Source organism: Malania oleifera, chromosome 7, assembly GCF_029873635.1.
Source record: "Malania oleifera isolate guangnan ecotype guangnan chromosome 7, ASM2987363v1, whole genome shotgun sequence".
Lineage (NCBI taxonomy): Eukaryota > Viridiplantae > Streptophyta > Magnoliopsida > Santalales > Ximeniaceae > Malania > Malania oleifera.
Genome location: NC_080423.1, coordinates 42,743,166 through 42,758,832, shown reverse-complemented (window position 1 = coordinate 42,758,832; position 15,667 = coordinate 42,743,166).

The following is a 15,667-nucleotide window of genomic DNA, read 5'->3' as shown; positions in this document are numbered from 1 at the left end:
GGAGTTTTAAGCTCCTGGGGTTCGGTCACCCGACCTCTCACATATTTTTGCAATTTTACCCAATTTTATTTCAATTAATTCCTCAGATAAAAATATGTGATTGTGGGGACAATGTACACTAAGTGTAGGAACCTATGTTCTTTTCAAGTACGCCCAAAAACCTAGCGTCGGTCGACCAAAAAGTCATTCGGCCCCTATAGTCATTCTATGGTCATTTTGAGCTTACCATATATCCAATATGCATGATGTGCAGGTAAGATAAATACAGACCACATCCTAAGTTACTATTACAGACCCATATTACAAACAATGATTTGACAGATACAAATTAAAAGTCTTTAGGGTCTTCTAGTTGTTTCAAGTGTCCTTCCTTTGAATATTCATTTAAGTCTGCACAAACACTTGACAATCATCAAATACTAGTATTTACCATTATCAAAACTAGGTATGACCTATAAGGTCAACAAAACCCGAAAAATGTTTTATGAAAGATCAATGCAAAAGAGTAAAACTAATTTTGAAAACTAAAAATGAAAAAACAAAAAAATGAATTGGTCAGCCGACTGACCAGATTACACTGGGTTTACTCAGCCGACTGACAGGAATACAACGATTAAATAAACTGCCTAGCCGATTGACCAAAAAAACTGACTTTACTCAGCCGACCGACATTTTGAACGTGGTCGAGCTATTCGACTGACAAATTAATTAAAATTTATTTTAGGTAGACAGAAAGGCCTCAGCCACCTGTCCAGTCAACTGATCCTATGAAATATGCTACCCAATCGCCTATCTAGCTGACTGACTCCACGAGAATTTGAATTTTTGAACTTAACAGGAAATTTCTAAAAATCAAATTTTCAAATACGAACGTTATAAAAACTTGATGGACACTCCAAGCAATGTGGGGAACAAGGAAACTCTTCCTAAAACCTCTATAAATACATGGTTTTACAAAACAAATAATATCAAGAGCCACAGAATTGAAAATTCTGCTAAAATCTATCTTACAAACCAGTTGTTCTCTCTCGCTCAAATCCTTGCCTAGCTGATATTGCTGAATTTCTAAAAGAGCTGATCTTCCTAATCTATTCTTACTGCTAATCCTCATCTAAGAAGAATATTGGTGATCTCTACACTTGAACTTCAATTCCATTTTATATTGGTATTTAAATTCTTGAAGTACATAGTGCTGATTTTGTTCTAATATACTCTGTTTGAGAGTGTTCTTGTACGCAGCTACTCTTTTGTATTCTTGCAGGATTTTTCACAATTCTAAGGTGTTTGGATCGTTGGATACACGTGGGGTATCACTTAGAGAGGCGGGTTCTAGCCTAATTGAAGAAGTGACCAAGTGAGGGGATATCACTTGGAGAGGCGGACTCTAGCCTACTGAAGGAGTGTGTAAACGGTGTTGTTCTGGTTGGCAAAGGAACTGATTTAGTGGAATCCTTTGGTGGTTTGCCAAAGGTGAGGACGTAGGCTAGGGATAAGTTGAACCTCGTAAAAATCGTAGTTTCACTCTCTCTTTCACTTGTTCTTTATTTTCAGCACATATATTAACTGCGTGGATGTTTTAAACTCCTAAATCATATATACTAGTGGATTAGTATTAAATAAGCTTAAGTTTAGTTTATTTTTGAGATTGCAGAAATCGAAAAGGAGTACGTTAGTTGATCCATACTTTACAAATACCGTAAAGGAGTACGTTGATTGGTGAAACACCCAAAGACTCTTCAACTAAAAGTTTATTTAACGTCTAAGATTTTGGAAAGAGTATTGGATTTTATATTGCACTTCATTTTGAGAAAGCAAATTCATTATCACAAGGCTTGCATTAACCACAAGGCTTGAATCAAACTTTCATATATTCAAGGCTACAAACAAACAAAAGCTGAATCTTATATCCCAGTTTGAATATTGTGGTTGATTTAAAAATTGATTGGTTTGGTTGATTAGTTACTTGATTGTTTAGGTATTTGTGTTGTGTTGGTTACTTTGTTAGTATATGGTTGTGGATTGGATATTGTTTTAAGTGTTTGTTGTATATTTAATAAATCAACAAGAAGTCAAAGAATTTATTAAAAAAAATTAAAAGAAATTTTTAAATCCAATTCACCCCCCTTTTGGGACTACACCTTAGTTTTTAATTGGTATCAAAGCGGGGTTATAACAAATCCTAACAAGTAGTTATATAAAGATCTTAATGGCACACTTAGGCGTAGCTCCCTTTAGAGAAGGACAATCCTCAACTCGACCACCAATCTTTTGTGGTTTAAATTATACATTTTGGAAACAAATGATGAGAATTTATCTTCAAACTATGAATTGGAAAGCTTGGGAGGTTGTCACGGATGGTGACCTGATTACCCTCAAACTAGTAGATGAAAAACAAGTCCCTAAGGAGAAAAAAGGCATGACTGAAATAGATCACAAAATGCTGCAAGTTAATTCAAGTGCTATCAATGCCTTGTATTGTACTCTAGATATTAATGAATTAAATAGAGTCATAGCCTGCAAAACAGCCAAAGAAATTCGGGATAAGTTAGAGGTAACCTATGAAGGAACAGTAGATGTTAAAGACAATAGAATTGACATGCTAACTAGTGAATACAAAGTTTTCAAAATGAATACGAATGAAACAATCACTACTATGTATACTAGGTTCACTCACATAATAAACTCCCTAAATGCATTAGGAAAAACATATACCACTTATGAAATTATTAGAAAAATTCTTAGAGGGTTGCCACCTATATAGGAACCAAAAGCAACTACAATAACCGAATGAAGAAATTTGAAAAATACCTCCTTAGATAAACTTATAGGTTATCTCCTCACATATGAAATGGCATTGAATGAAATAAGTAGAAAAACTAAAGCTCAAGAATCTATAGCCTTCAAAGCTTCAAAAGAAAACTCTAGTAGTGAAAAAGAGATTGATGAAAATGAATTAGCCTATATATCCAAGAAGCTAGCAAGAATTACTAGAAGAAAGAACAAATTCAAAAGAAGAATCCAAAACTCAGAATCAGATGAAGAAAAAACTAATACAAAGAAATCAAAGAATAAAATCCCCACATGTTATAATTGCAAAAAAGATGGACACATAAAACCGGAATGTCCACTACTTAAAATAGATTCTAAGAAGAAAAAGAAAAAGACAATGAAAGCCACTACTTGGGATAGTTTGAGTACAAGTAGTTCGAAATGTGAATCAAGTGACCAAGAGGTTGCTTATACTTGCTTTATGGCTTGGGACGATGAGGAAAGCTCCTCATCCAAATCGTTAAATAATTCTTATAGTGATTCATTAAATGAATCTAATGATGAGTGTATGTCATCTTATGAAAAGTTACAAAATGATTTATTCAAAGTGTATAAGATGTTAGTAAAAGTAACTAAACAATACACATCATTGAAAAACAACAATGAAGGAGTGATAAAAGAGTTAGAATCTCTCAAACTTGTTGAAAAAGAAAAAGATTCAAAAATCAAGAAAATAGAAAATAAGAATGAAATTGTGATAAAAGAGTTAGAAGCTAAAAATTTTGCTGAAAAAGAAAAAAAATTGAAAATCAAGAAATTAGAAAGCATGAATGAAAAATTGATGAAGGAAGTAGAAGACTTGAGATCCCAATCCTCTATGGAAAATGAGAAAAACTTATATATTTTTTAATTAGAGGATAAAATTACTTAGATGTCTAAAAACCAATAAAAAGGTAAAAATATAGAAAATTCTGAAATTTATGATCTTAAGAAAGAAATTGAGGATCAAGCCAAAATCATTTACAATTTCACTAAAGGAAAAGAAAATTTTGACAAAATGATTGGCTCACAAAGAATGTCTTTAAATAAAGATAGCATAGGATTCAATGGAATTGAAAATAAAAGAAAAAAGAATCTTTGCATGGGATACTTTACAAAAGCATCTAAAGATTATGCTAACACCTCCTCAAATGCCTACACACGTATCACATGTTTTCTATGTAAGGAAAAGGGGCATGTTAAATTTGAATGTCCATTAAAGAGGAAAGGTGTGAAAACAAAACAAGTATGGAAAGTAAAAGAAGTATCACTTGTTAAACCATCCGGATCCAAAAAAGTATAGGTACCTAGATAAAAAGTCTTGTATGGAAAATCTCAAAGAAGAGTTTTATTGAAACAAAAATAACATTGTTGGCCAAAATCATAGTATGATTCATACAAAGTTTAAATTAGAAAGCATTAAGATATATGAAGTTTGGAAGTTCATATGAAATCAAAAGAAAAATATCTGAAGCAAATAGAACTTGTTGCATAAGTATTTTGATAAAGAAGAAAGCTTGGTAGAAAATATTGTGAAGGTCAGCTGACTGACCATAAGATTAGCCGACTGACTAAACAACACCTTTAAGCAGAAAGGATAGGTCAGCCGACTGGACATAAGCTCAGCCGACTGACTAAAGGTAAAACTGTTAAACAAGTTTGAAATGGAATACTTGAGCAACATAAGAACAATCCAAGCAAAAGTATAGTACAATGCACATAATATGATATACTCCATGCTTATATGAATGCGATATGATACATGTGTATATCTTGAACTTGGTATCTTGAAAACTTTAAAGACAATGAAAATATTGATGATTAATGGCTCACTATATTTTGAAAATCTGAGCATGAAGTTATTGAGCATGATTTTGAAGCATGAATTGTGATATTGATATATGAATGTGAAATTAATGCTTTTGATGGATCAAAATGGATAAATTGAGTTGTGCATAATGTGACATTAGCATTGGTATCTATAAAGTGTATTAGTATTCATGAATATATAAATTGATATTTGTGCATGTCAAGAATAATAATATCCTTGAGTTGTGACATTGATATAATATTGATATTTGATATTTGATATCCATGAGCATATACATGATATAAATCAAATGTTTGAAACATGGGATGATAATCTTAAAAACATAATCGATTTCAAAACTGAATGTATTAAATTCAAGGGGAGTATTATGACTCATTGCTTGATTTTTTTTCCTAGTTTTTAAATGGGTATCATGAATTGATTTTTTAATTGGTATCATAATGTTTCAATTGGATTATTCTTTAATGTTTCAATTGGTATTAAAAATTTAAAAGTTCAACTGGTATTCTTTAATGTTCTTTAATTAGCATCATATGCTTGATATGCATGTTTGATATTCCTATGCTCAAAATATGATTTATTTCTTGATATCCTACTCTTTTTGATTAATGTCAAAAGGGGGAGAAGTTTTGAGCAAAAATTGAGTTTGGTATTGAAAAATTTTGATTGTAAAATTTTGAAATTTTTGTAGAAAAATGGAGAGAAGTATTTGACAAAGGGAGAGAAATATTTGACATTGAATGATCTTAAACTTAACATGATATGATGAGCATGATATTGTATGATATTAAAATTAGTGTTGATATTGATCTTGAAATTACAAATATTGTTAAGATGCTGCTTATTGTAAGGGGGAGTCCTTTTAAAGTTTACTCATATTTTTACTCATTGTTTGTCATCATCAAAAAGGGGAGATTGTTGGCCTTATAAGGTTTAACATCTTGTTTTGATGCTAATAAATAAAAGAAACTTAACATATTTGTTGAGTAATGATATTTCGGGACTCACAAGGATCAAGCATGAAAATGCAAGCTTAGACTTCAAAGAAGGATATCAATGGTTAAAATATATGCAACTTAAAACATATGAAACTTAAAACATGGATTTCAAGATGACATTTTAAAGCTTGAAGAATATAAGAGAAAGCTTAAAAGTATATCAAAACTTGAAAAAAAACAAGAGAGGTTAAAGAAAGCAAAATCAAAAGAGCCCAAAGAAAAGACAAGCATAAAGACTCAAGCACCAAGAATGTTCAAAGTCCTAAAAATCTTTATATAAGTACTTCATATTTTAAATATCTTTTGAAATATTGTTGAAGCCCTTTAGGAGATATTTATGGACTTAGAGACCTATTTTAACAACCCGAAAAATGTTTTATGAAAGATCAAAGCAAGAGAGTAAAACTAATTTTGAAAACTAAAAATGAAAAACCAAAAAAACGAACTAGTCAGCCGACTGACCAGATTACACTGGGTTTATTCAGCTCACTGACAGGAATACAACGATTAAATAAACTGTCCAGCCGACTGACCAAAAGAATTGACTTTACTCAGCCAACTGACATTTTGAACGTAGTCGAGCCAGCCAAATGACAAATTAATTGAAATTTATTTCTGGCAGACAAAAAGGCCTCAGCCGCTTGTCCAGCTGACTGACCCTATGAAATACACTACCCAGTCACCTGTCCAGCTGACTGACTCCACGAGAATTTGAATTTTTGAACTTAACGGGAAATTTCTAAAAATTAATTTTTCAAATATGAACATTATAAAAACTTGGTGGACACTCCAAGCAACGTGTGGAACAAGGAAACTCTTCCTAAAACCTTTATAAATACATGGTTTTACAAATCAAATAATACCAATAGCCAAGGAATTGAAAAATCTGCTGAAAGCTATCTTGCAAACCAGCTGCTCTCTCTTGCTCAAATCCTTGCCTAGCTGATATTACTGAATTTCTAAAAGAGCTAATCTTCCTAATCTATTCCTACTGCTAATCCTCATCTAAGAAGAATATTGGTGATCTCTACACTTGAGCTTCAATTCTATTGCTAAATTTCTAAAAGAGCTAATCTTCCTAATCTATTCCTACTTCTAATCCTCATCTAAGAAGAATATTGGTGATCTCTACACTTGAGTTTCAATTCTATTTCATATTGGTATTTAAATTCTTGAAGTACATAGCGCTGATTTTGTACTAATCTACTCTGTTTGAGAGTGTTCTTGTACGCAACTACTCTTTTGTATTCTTACAATATTTTTGACAATTCCAAGTTGTTTGGATTGCAGCTACTCTGAGCATCAAAGCTCAGTGCTTCATTTCTATCTTTGCCATTTGAATTTACATCTCCCTTTCCTTCTTCATAATTTCTGTTAGCTTCAGAAGTTGAGACCTCATCAAGATCCTGATTCTAATTCCCATTATCATCATTCTTAGGTTGAGGTTCATCCTCCTCACTGCTGGGATATTCAATCAAAGGCACCAGATTAGTTGCATTAGCTGTATTCACAGTGGTGTTCTGAGATTCAGGTCTCCATCCTTAGCATTCTTAGTTGTGGTTGTTACCTTAGGCTTACAAAACCCCTCTGAATGCCCCACCATTTTACAGCTTTTACAATATCTTGCTAAGTTCTCATAAACCACTTCTTGTTCAAAAGATTCACCATTTGGAAGCCAAACAGTAACACAATTCTAAACCTCTTTTGCCACATCAACTTCTACCAAAATCCTAGTGTATGTTATCCTCTCCTTATTTGTGGTAAGCTTGTCCATACATTGAGGCCTGCCAATTTCAGAGCAAATCTTACCAAGAGTAGTAGGATTCTAGAGTTCAAGAGGTAGGTATCGTAATTGCACCCAAACTAGCAACATGCTCATTTCCTCCTTACCAAATTTGAACAGTCTTGGCATCTTCTTAAGTAGCAAAGCCCTTCCATAAACCATGTATAGCCCATTTTGAAGAGCCTGATTTACATCAATCAAACTACAGAACTTGAAGACTATCCACCCACTCCCATGATGTATGATTCCAACTTTCACATTCCATGATTTAACATGGTTATTTAGTGCAGTAACACCTGGGTGTTTCCCCACAAAATACCCTATCAAGTAGTTCCATTGCCCTAAATGATCCTCCACATCCTCAGTGCCCATTGTTGCACCATTACTAGTTGAATCAAAGGCAGGAACTTCTCCACAGTAGTTACATTGTCTATTATTTGCAAATAAGTTAGTCCATGGTACCTTCTTGCCATTTTTCATGAACATTCTCCCATTGTCAAACATGGAAGTATTCGTGTCCTTTGTGCCCAGTGTTCTTGATACATTAGATTCTTCAACATTCTTCCTTTTAATTTCAGGATGCCCTGAATCTCAATTCTCTTCACCTTTCTATGTTGCATGAGGCGAAGGATTGAATGGCAATCCCATCTCTTTGAGTAGTAATGGATTCAATACCATTGAAAGATCATTCTTCTTCGATGTCTTAAAGTTCTTGCATATGGCCTCCTGTGACAGTCGAACAACCTCTGCTACAATTTCATGAGGTTTTTTCTACCTCCATTCTACAATATTTCCACCATTACTCTTGATGAAATCAAGAGCACCATCTAATTCTTTTTTCAATACCTAATCCACACGTCTTTCTTTCGTAGCCTTACACCCAAACTTGTGCTTCAGGAACCAATCGAAACAACAACTGTAATCTTAGCCTACACCATCAACACAAAGGTATGAAAAATTAGGGTTTTGAGACATGACCAAGTATGGCCTGTGTTCGAATAACAACAAAGATGAACAAAGGTAGAAGAGTTTTGTGGATGGTGAATGATTCAATAGGGTTAGGGAACCAACAGTGTTTCATAGTTACACTGATGGCAGACCTGGTATACGGAGGGTTGCCGGTGACTAATAAATAGCCAGCAGCTGTGATGATGAACGGAAAGAAGGCGTAGCAGGCTAGGGTATCATGGATAGTGTTTGGATTCAATGGGTTACTGGCGACAATGAAGGAGAGCTCCACCAGCAACTATGGAGTTGGACGGGACACAAGCACTTAGCCCTAGGTCAAGCGCCTCACTGGAGAGAGGTGAGAGCATCCCTCTCTAACTTGACTCGACAATCTATATTTGAACTAATTTTGTAATCAAATTAATTTGGCCAACCTATTGGGTCATGCTAGTTTAGGCTTGGCAGCACCAAGTGAACCGAGTTCAGGGTGTTACATAAGATTCATAATTTGTTACCACTCTCATTGCAACATGTAATTACTTTTACTTAAGGAATAATTATTACATTAAGCTATCTAGCTACATCATTCTTTAATAGCCAATCACATTTTTCAATTTATTGAAAATAGTTTTTTCGTGGTTGCAAGTTATTTCAATAAAACTGTTTAAGAATCATCAAATTTTCAAAATCTAACTAGTCGATAACCTTATTTTTAATTTTAAATGAGAATATAAATTTTACTTTCACAAAATATCAACTTAAATAGACTAGAATATTCACTGCCAAAATTCTTTAATACAATGTTTAAGATTTCAACTCATCCTGCATTCTTTTCATCTTCAAACAAAAAACAAAAAAGTAAAGTAAATTATAATGCTAGTCCTTAAAATTCAATGTCCATTATTTCCTAAATTTATTTAATATTATTTAACTTCCTAAACATTTTTTAAAAAAAGTTCAATGTCATACCTGCATTCTTTATTATTATTATTATTATTATTATTATTATTATTATTATTATCATCTTTCTTATCAAAGCTTTAATATCTTCCCACTTCACAACTAACATATTATAAAGAACAACAAACTAATTTAGTGAATTAACAACAAAAATAAAATAAATTATTTCTACAAAATTTCTAATCCAAATAATTTTTATATAAAATATTCATAAAATTAGTGTTATATCCCAACCAAGTGGAAGGACACACCTAGAAGACCTAAGTTAATAGCCTACACGACTTTTACAATAGATGCCCATTTTGAGGAATCACCTAAAGAGTTACAATAAAAAATTGTTTGGACGAGACAAATTGTCACTTAGGCAACTTAGAAATATCAATTAGCCACCCAGAGAACGGAGACCAAAAAGATGATAGGATTTGCCTAGTCATGAGGTGAAGGATTACCCATTATCAAGTGATGAGGTGAGCAAGTATTGGGCAAACATGTCAATCAAAACCATTAATGGTATGAAACAGTCCCAATTTATGACTAGGCTTTACATATTTTTTAACGATTCAAGTTAATTATTAGAATTATGACTGTAATTTATCATTTGTAACATTAGATTTGATGAAGGTATGACCCTTAAACGATATAAATAGGGATACAACTATTTTTAAGATACCTCTCAATCAATCCAACACAAATAATGCAATAGTTAAGTATTAGAACAAACACTCGCACCTTTTATCCTCTTTTATTTTTCATCTCTTTATCTTCTTTTATCGATTCCTTCCTATCTCCTTTTTTATCATCTTCTAATCTAAAGTCAGATCACCTCCCTATATTTCTCACTCCTACATTTTTTACAAATTCTGTGATTTTATCCCTATCCTTGCACCTATGACGTTGATTAACATAACAAGTCCTTTTCACCTTATCTTAATTTTATCATCATCTTCCTTTAAAAGGTGTTTGATTTTTTATTTTATTTTTTATCAAACACCTCATATGGGAAATTGAGGGAAGAAGAAAATACAAATTGGCTACGAGGGTCAAAATATGGATTTTACAAATTGAACTTATAACTTTCTTAAAAGTTTTAGGGGTTTTAAATATACAAATGAAGAGGAGTGAGATAATTTATACTAATAACAATAAAAGGATTAGGAGACGAGGAAAGATTTAACTATCCTCCACTTCTAAAAGGATGTTGTCCAAGATTGTGTAAATTTACGAAAAAAGATTCATGTAATCTATCCCACCATATTTAATATTTAGTTGTTTTAATTATTGCCATTTGTTGTATAGTTAAATATCATAATTTGAAGTTAAGGGTTTAATAACATGTTCAATGCGCTTTTTTGTTTTTAAAAACGTAAAACATTGAGAAGGTGACTACTTCTCTGTCACTTGATTGTCTTTTCTATATTTTATTAAGCTAATTATTGTGAAATGAGTATAGAAATTAATTTGGTTACCAACTTAAAATTTCATTCAAAATCTCCTATTGAGGTCATTTTGAATGTTGGGATAAATTAAAATTTAAAAATAAGTACCAAGTATGAGAATATTTTAAATACTGATGTTCCAAATTTCTCAAATATTTTTCTTGTCATGTCCTATTCTGGAGATATAACAAATTAAAATTTTAAATTATCATCAATCATCTAAAAGGTATTTAAGATTATTTTATCAAACTCCCCGAACAAAAGTTAACTAAATTCTAGAGGAAATGCAGACAATTTTCATTTTAGTGATCATCTATTCTAACTAGATTAGCAAAAATTTTATTAAAAAAAACTGATGACCTGTTTAGTTTAAAAAGAAAAAAGAAATTTATAAATTTTTTCTAGTTATTGATGGCCGAAAATTAATAATAATATTGCATGCATTTGGAAGCATGAATTTTTAAATTTTGAATTTAAATATGAATAGATCTAAATAAGATTGAAATTTTATGTTACACTTTGTCTCTCATACATAAGCTTAGTGTACTCAAATTTATAGTTAACGAATTGATGATTTGAATTGAATTGAAACTGTATGTAATTTATGAAGTCTCCTTTGAGAAATTTCCGACAATATTATTGAAAAAGTAGTTAGGTGGGGAAGTAAAATTAATCCTTGTTCATACATGGACTTTGCCGGTACGAAATGAGCCACTTCAAATAGGTTCATTGCTCCAGGCAGGCATAGAATATGAACTTCATGTACTATCAAAATATAGAGAGAGAACTAAAAATGAATTTTCTTCATATTCAATGACAATTTAACTCAAAACAAGAGATGGGAGTAAGACGTGCTTTAATTTGCCCATTCTGCAAAACTTATTTTTCATGCTCCATTAACAAGCTTTCCAATTTGGTATTCACGATCCCTATTATTCATCCAATGATATGATATTTACCGAAACAACAATTTCTTCATGCACTTTCCCAAATGGCTCCAGTCCTCAGGAAAAGGATCCGCGTCACTGGGACTCAAGCATATGAATTCAAGATATGAACCTGGTCCTAAGTTCAAAATGGAAAGTAACTATTTTCCATTTGAAAAAGGCAGTCTCCACTTGAATCAGGTCCAAAGTTCCAAATGATTTCATTTAAAAAGATATGAAATAGCAAACGACGTAAGGTTTGAATGAAGGTGCCAAGCTTTTTGTGGCTATCGTGGCTAACTTGTGTTAACCCCCAAAGAAGTCAATGGCCAATAGTCACAATATTGTCATTTTGTTAACCCCAAAAAAGGATGAACATTTTCATCTTAGTTAAAGCTTGATTCATTAAACTTGATCAATCGCCTCAGTTTAATAAGGTGAAGCTTGTACCCATTGCGTTTTAGATTAGACAAAAGTGACTTCTTGTTAAATTATTATAGAATGAATTTATATCAAAATGAACCATGGCATACAAATGCCATTGTGATTTTACTCTCACATTTTAAGTTTTTAGTAACAAGCATTGACCTTCAAACTTAAAATGTAACTCTCAGGCAGAACTCCATCAGGCACTCAACACCAAATCATTAGCTTACTGCAGCCATGTCCTTCCTAGGGAGATGTCCTACAAATATCTGCATTGAATATCACCAACCTAGTTAGAGCCTACAACCCAAACCCATGACCTAAAGCAAGGAGTAGTAATTAACCTAGTCAACCTAGGTTGACTCGGTTCAAATTGGGTTAACTCGGTCAATTGAAAAGAGTTAGAAATACAACCTTCGCTGACATGTGGCAAAGGTTACATCATTATGACGTCATGTGCTGGTTGAATTGAGCATCATGTGGTGTTTTTCCATTAGCGATTTCCAAAACAGTTGGATTGTTACACGTGGCCAAGGTCAAGTTGGCCAAAGAAATACACTATTTGTGGCTAGATCCATTAAATGGTGACATGTAATCGACTATAAATAGCTAGGATCTTTATTCTTTTTCTTTTCTTTTCTTTTTTATTTTATTATTTTTTTCTTTTCCTTGTTTGTTCATTTTCTCTTTCCTACCTTTCTCTGTCTTCCTTCATCTCTGAGCTCTCTCTTCGAGTATAAGGTAGAGAACCCTCCATTCACCACCATGGATTTCACGACGCCCTACCACTAGAGTTCCTTTGGCGAGACTTTTGCCCTCAAGTCCCTGGCCAGATTCGGCCTCCCACTCACAACTAAATCCTTTATCTCTTTCTCACCTAGGTACGAGGATTTGCACCTCTTGATCTCTCCCTCAGATCTTTCCTTTTCTTTCACTCTTTTCTTTTCTTTTGTTTTATTTCATACCAAACAAACACCATTCGAACTCATGTTGAACTTAATTAAAGTTCGGGTTCTGGTTAAGTTATAACTAGGATTGGGTTAGATTCAAGTTAGGCTTGAGTAGATTAGGGTTTTGATCATGTTGACTCAAGTCAAATTTGGTTGACTTGAGTTTAGATATGGATTTTATTGACTTGAGGTGGGCTTAGTTGAATTGGGTAAATAGGTAAGTCTGACTGGGTTTCTAGGTCAGTTGACTTGGGAAAACAAGTAAGTTGGCTTAGGTATATGGGTCGGTTGACTTGGGTAAATGGGTTAGTTTTGACTAGGTTTTCAGGTCAGTTGACTAGGGTAAATGGATTAAGTGCCTTGGGTTTTTTACTCACTTGACTTGGGTAATGGGGTTGGGGGACTCAGGTTTTAGGTTCAGTCTGCTACTTGTGTTCAGGTTTTGATTCAAACTAAATTCAGAAATAGAAATCCAACAGCTCAACAAAATCAAAAAATCAAATGAGAACTTTAAAAAATAAAATGATTCTAATGTTCAAAACAACTTAACTTTATTTTTCTTTCATAATCAATCAATTTCCACTTCAATGTACCACAATTTTACACACAAGCACAGTCGAGTATCACATAATGAAGAAATTGGTCTCACATGCACTGAATTGTATACACTAATCACGCAATCAAACTTAATTTCAAACATAATCTATAGCACTTAAAATAGTCGATCCAGTGAGAATTCAAATTACATTAGTTGAGACGGATCAATATGTCCAGCCATAACATCAAACTAGCATTTAACTGCCCAAAAATAAGCTTAGAACTCCACTCAACATATGCTAGGATGGATAAATTGAAAGAGAAAGAGTAGAACCTTGCCTGAGCTTTTCCACACTACCTCTTTGCCTTGCTCCTTAAGATCCTTAGCTCAAAGCTACTTCGTATTTCCCTTCTTCTCTATAGGTTTTGCAGGTAGCCCTCTTTATACTCTTCTTCTTTAGGCCTCCTTCCTCTATGGACTCTCTTGCTTTGCTTCTCAACCCTCTACTAGCTTCTTTATTCTCTCAGAACTGAATAACACTCCAATGCTCTGTCCCAAATCAAGATTTCCTGTTCAATTGCTTTCTCTCTGAATGATCACTGCACTCTCTACGCACAACTCCTATTTATAGGAGACTCCCCAGCTTGTTGGAATTCTGTTGGTAACGAAATTCTCCTGCTCCCCTGTTATTCTTTGTGCTCTCAATTGAACTGAAATTCATTTATTTTCTCTTCAAATTTACTATTTGGGGCTTGCTATTTGCTACATTTTTTGTGGTGTCTAAGGAGTTGCAGCAGAAAAGAATATGCTGCAGTTGAGAACTTGGGAGTTGCTAAGGTAACTAAGTGGCTAATGGAAGAACATGAAGGTAACAAGCAAAAGGCTTTTGGGGTGCAGCTCAAATAAAAGGCCCATAAATCACCACTACCCCAAAGTGGCTACAAATGCACAAAGGCCCAAGGCCAATAGTAGGCCTAAAATTACCAAATTGGTCAAAATTGACCAGCATTGTGAAGCTTTCATTACATTGACTTTGAAATATCCTACCTATGCAAGTGAATGCGGCTTAAAAGGGTTCGGTCCAAATGGCACGAAAATAAAGTTCGAAATTGCTTTTGTTTTGTTTTATTTTTATCATTTTTGGTTATGGTTTACTTGTAAATCAGTACAAAAGGTTGATTGTAACTAAAATGTTGTAATATAAATCTGATGGAGCTTATTTAAGGGCAATGAGAGTGAGCGAATTGAGACTGATAATCAAAACTACCACTAGGCGAAGATCTTAGAAGTTGCTAACACTTCTATTTAAAGTATTTTTCTTCAAAAACACTATTTAATGATTTAAAAAAAGCCAAACAAGAACTTGACTCAAAAGAAAACAATTGTAATCATGCTTATCTAATAATTTCAAAAAATTCTAAGGGATTACACACATAAATAGTTTAATAATATAATGGTAAGATGAAATGGGGTGTCTACATACATCATGCATATTATCATTATTTGTAAATATTACTTGCTCTCTCTCTCTCTCTCTCTCTCTCTCTCTAGGTCTTTACAAGTAGTAATTTTTCTATCTAATTTTTTTTGGTTTTTAGTTTTTGTATATACTATTTTTTTTATTTTATGTTTTGTTCGCATTGGTTCATGTAATATTTTTGCTTATACTTTGTTTGTGTGCGTATTATCATTAATTGTTAATTTAGTTATGAACTTATTTTTGTCTCTTCCCCTTAGGCACAACTTTTTAACCATGTGCATGTGGCTTTTGTTTTTTTTTTTTTTCCCCCTTATTTTTCTATAGTTGTCCAGATATAATATGCCTATTATATATATATATATATACTTGTGCATTGTAATCATTTGATAATGTTAATTTCTCTCTTTTCAGAAAATAAATATATATATATATATACATATATATATACATTGTTTTTCTATATTTTGTCTATGACCATTCATATAATATCTTCATATATATACGCTCTTACTATGTGAGTGTGTGTATTTTTATTAGTAGTCAATCTTAAATCTTTATTGCTTTTTGTCTCCCTCAAGCTCCT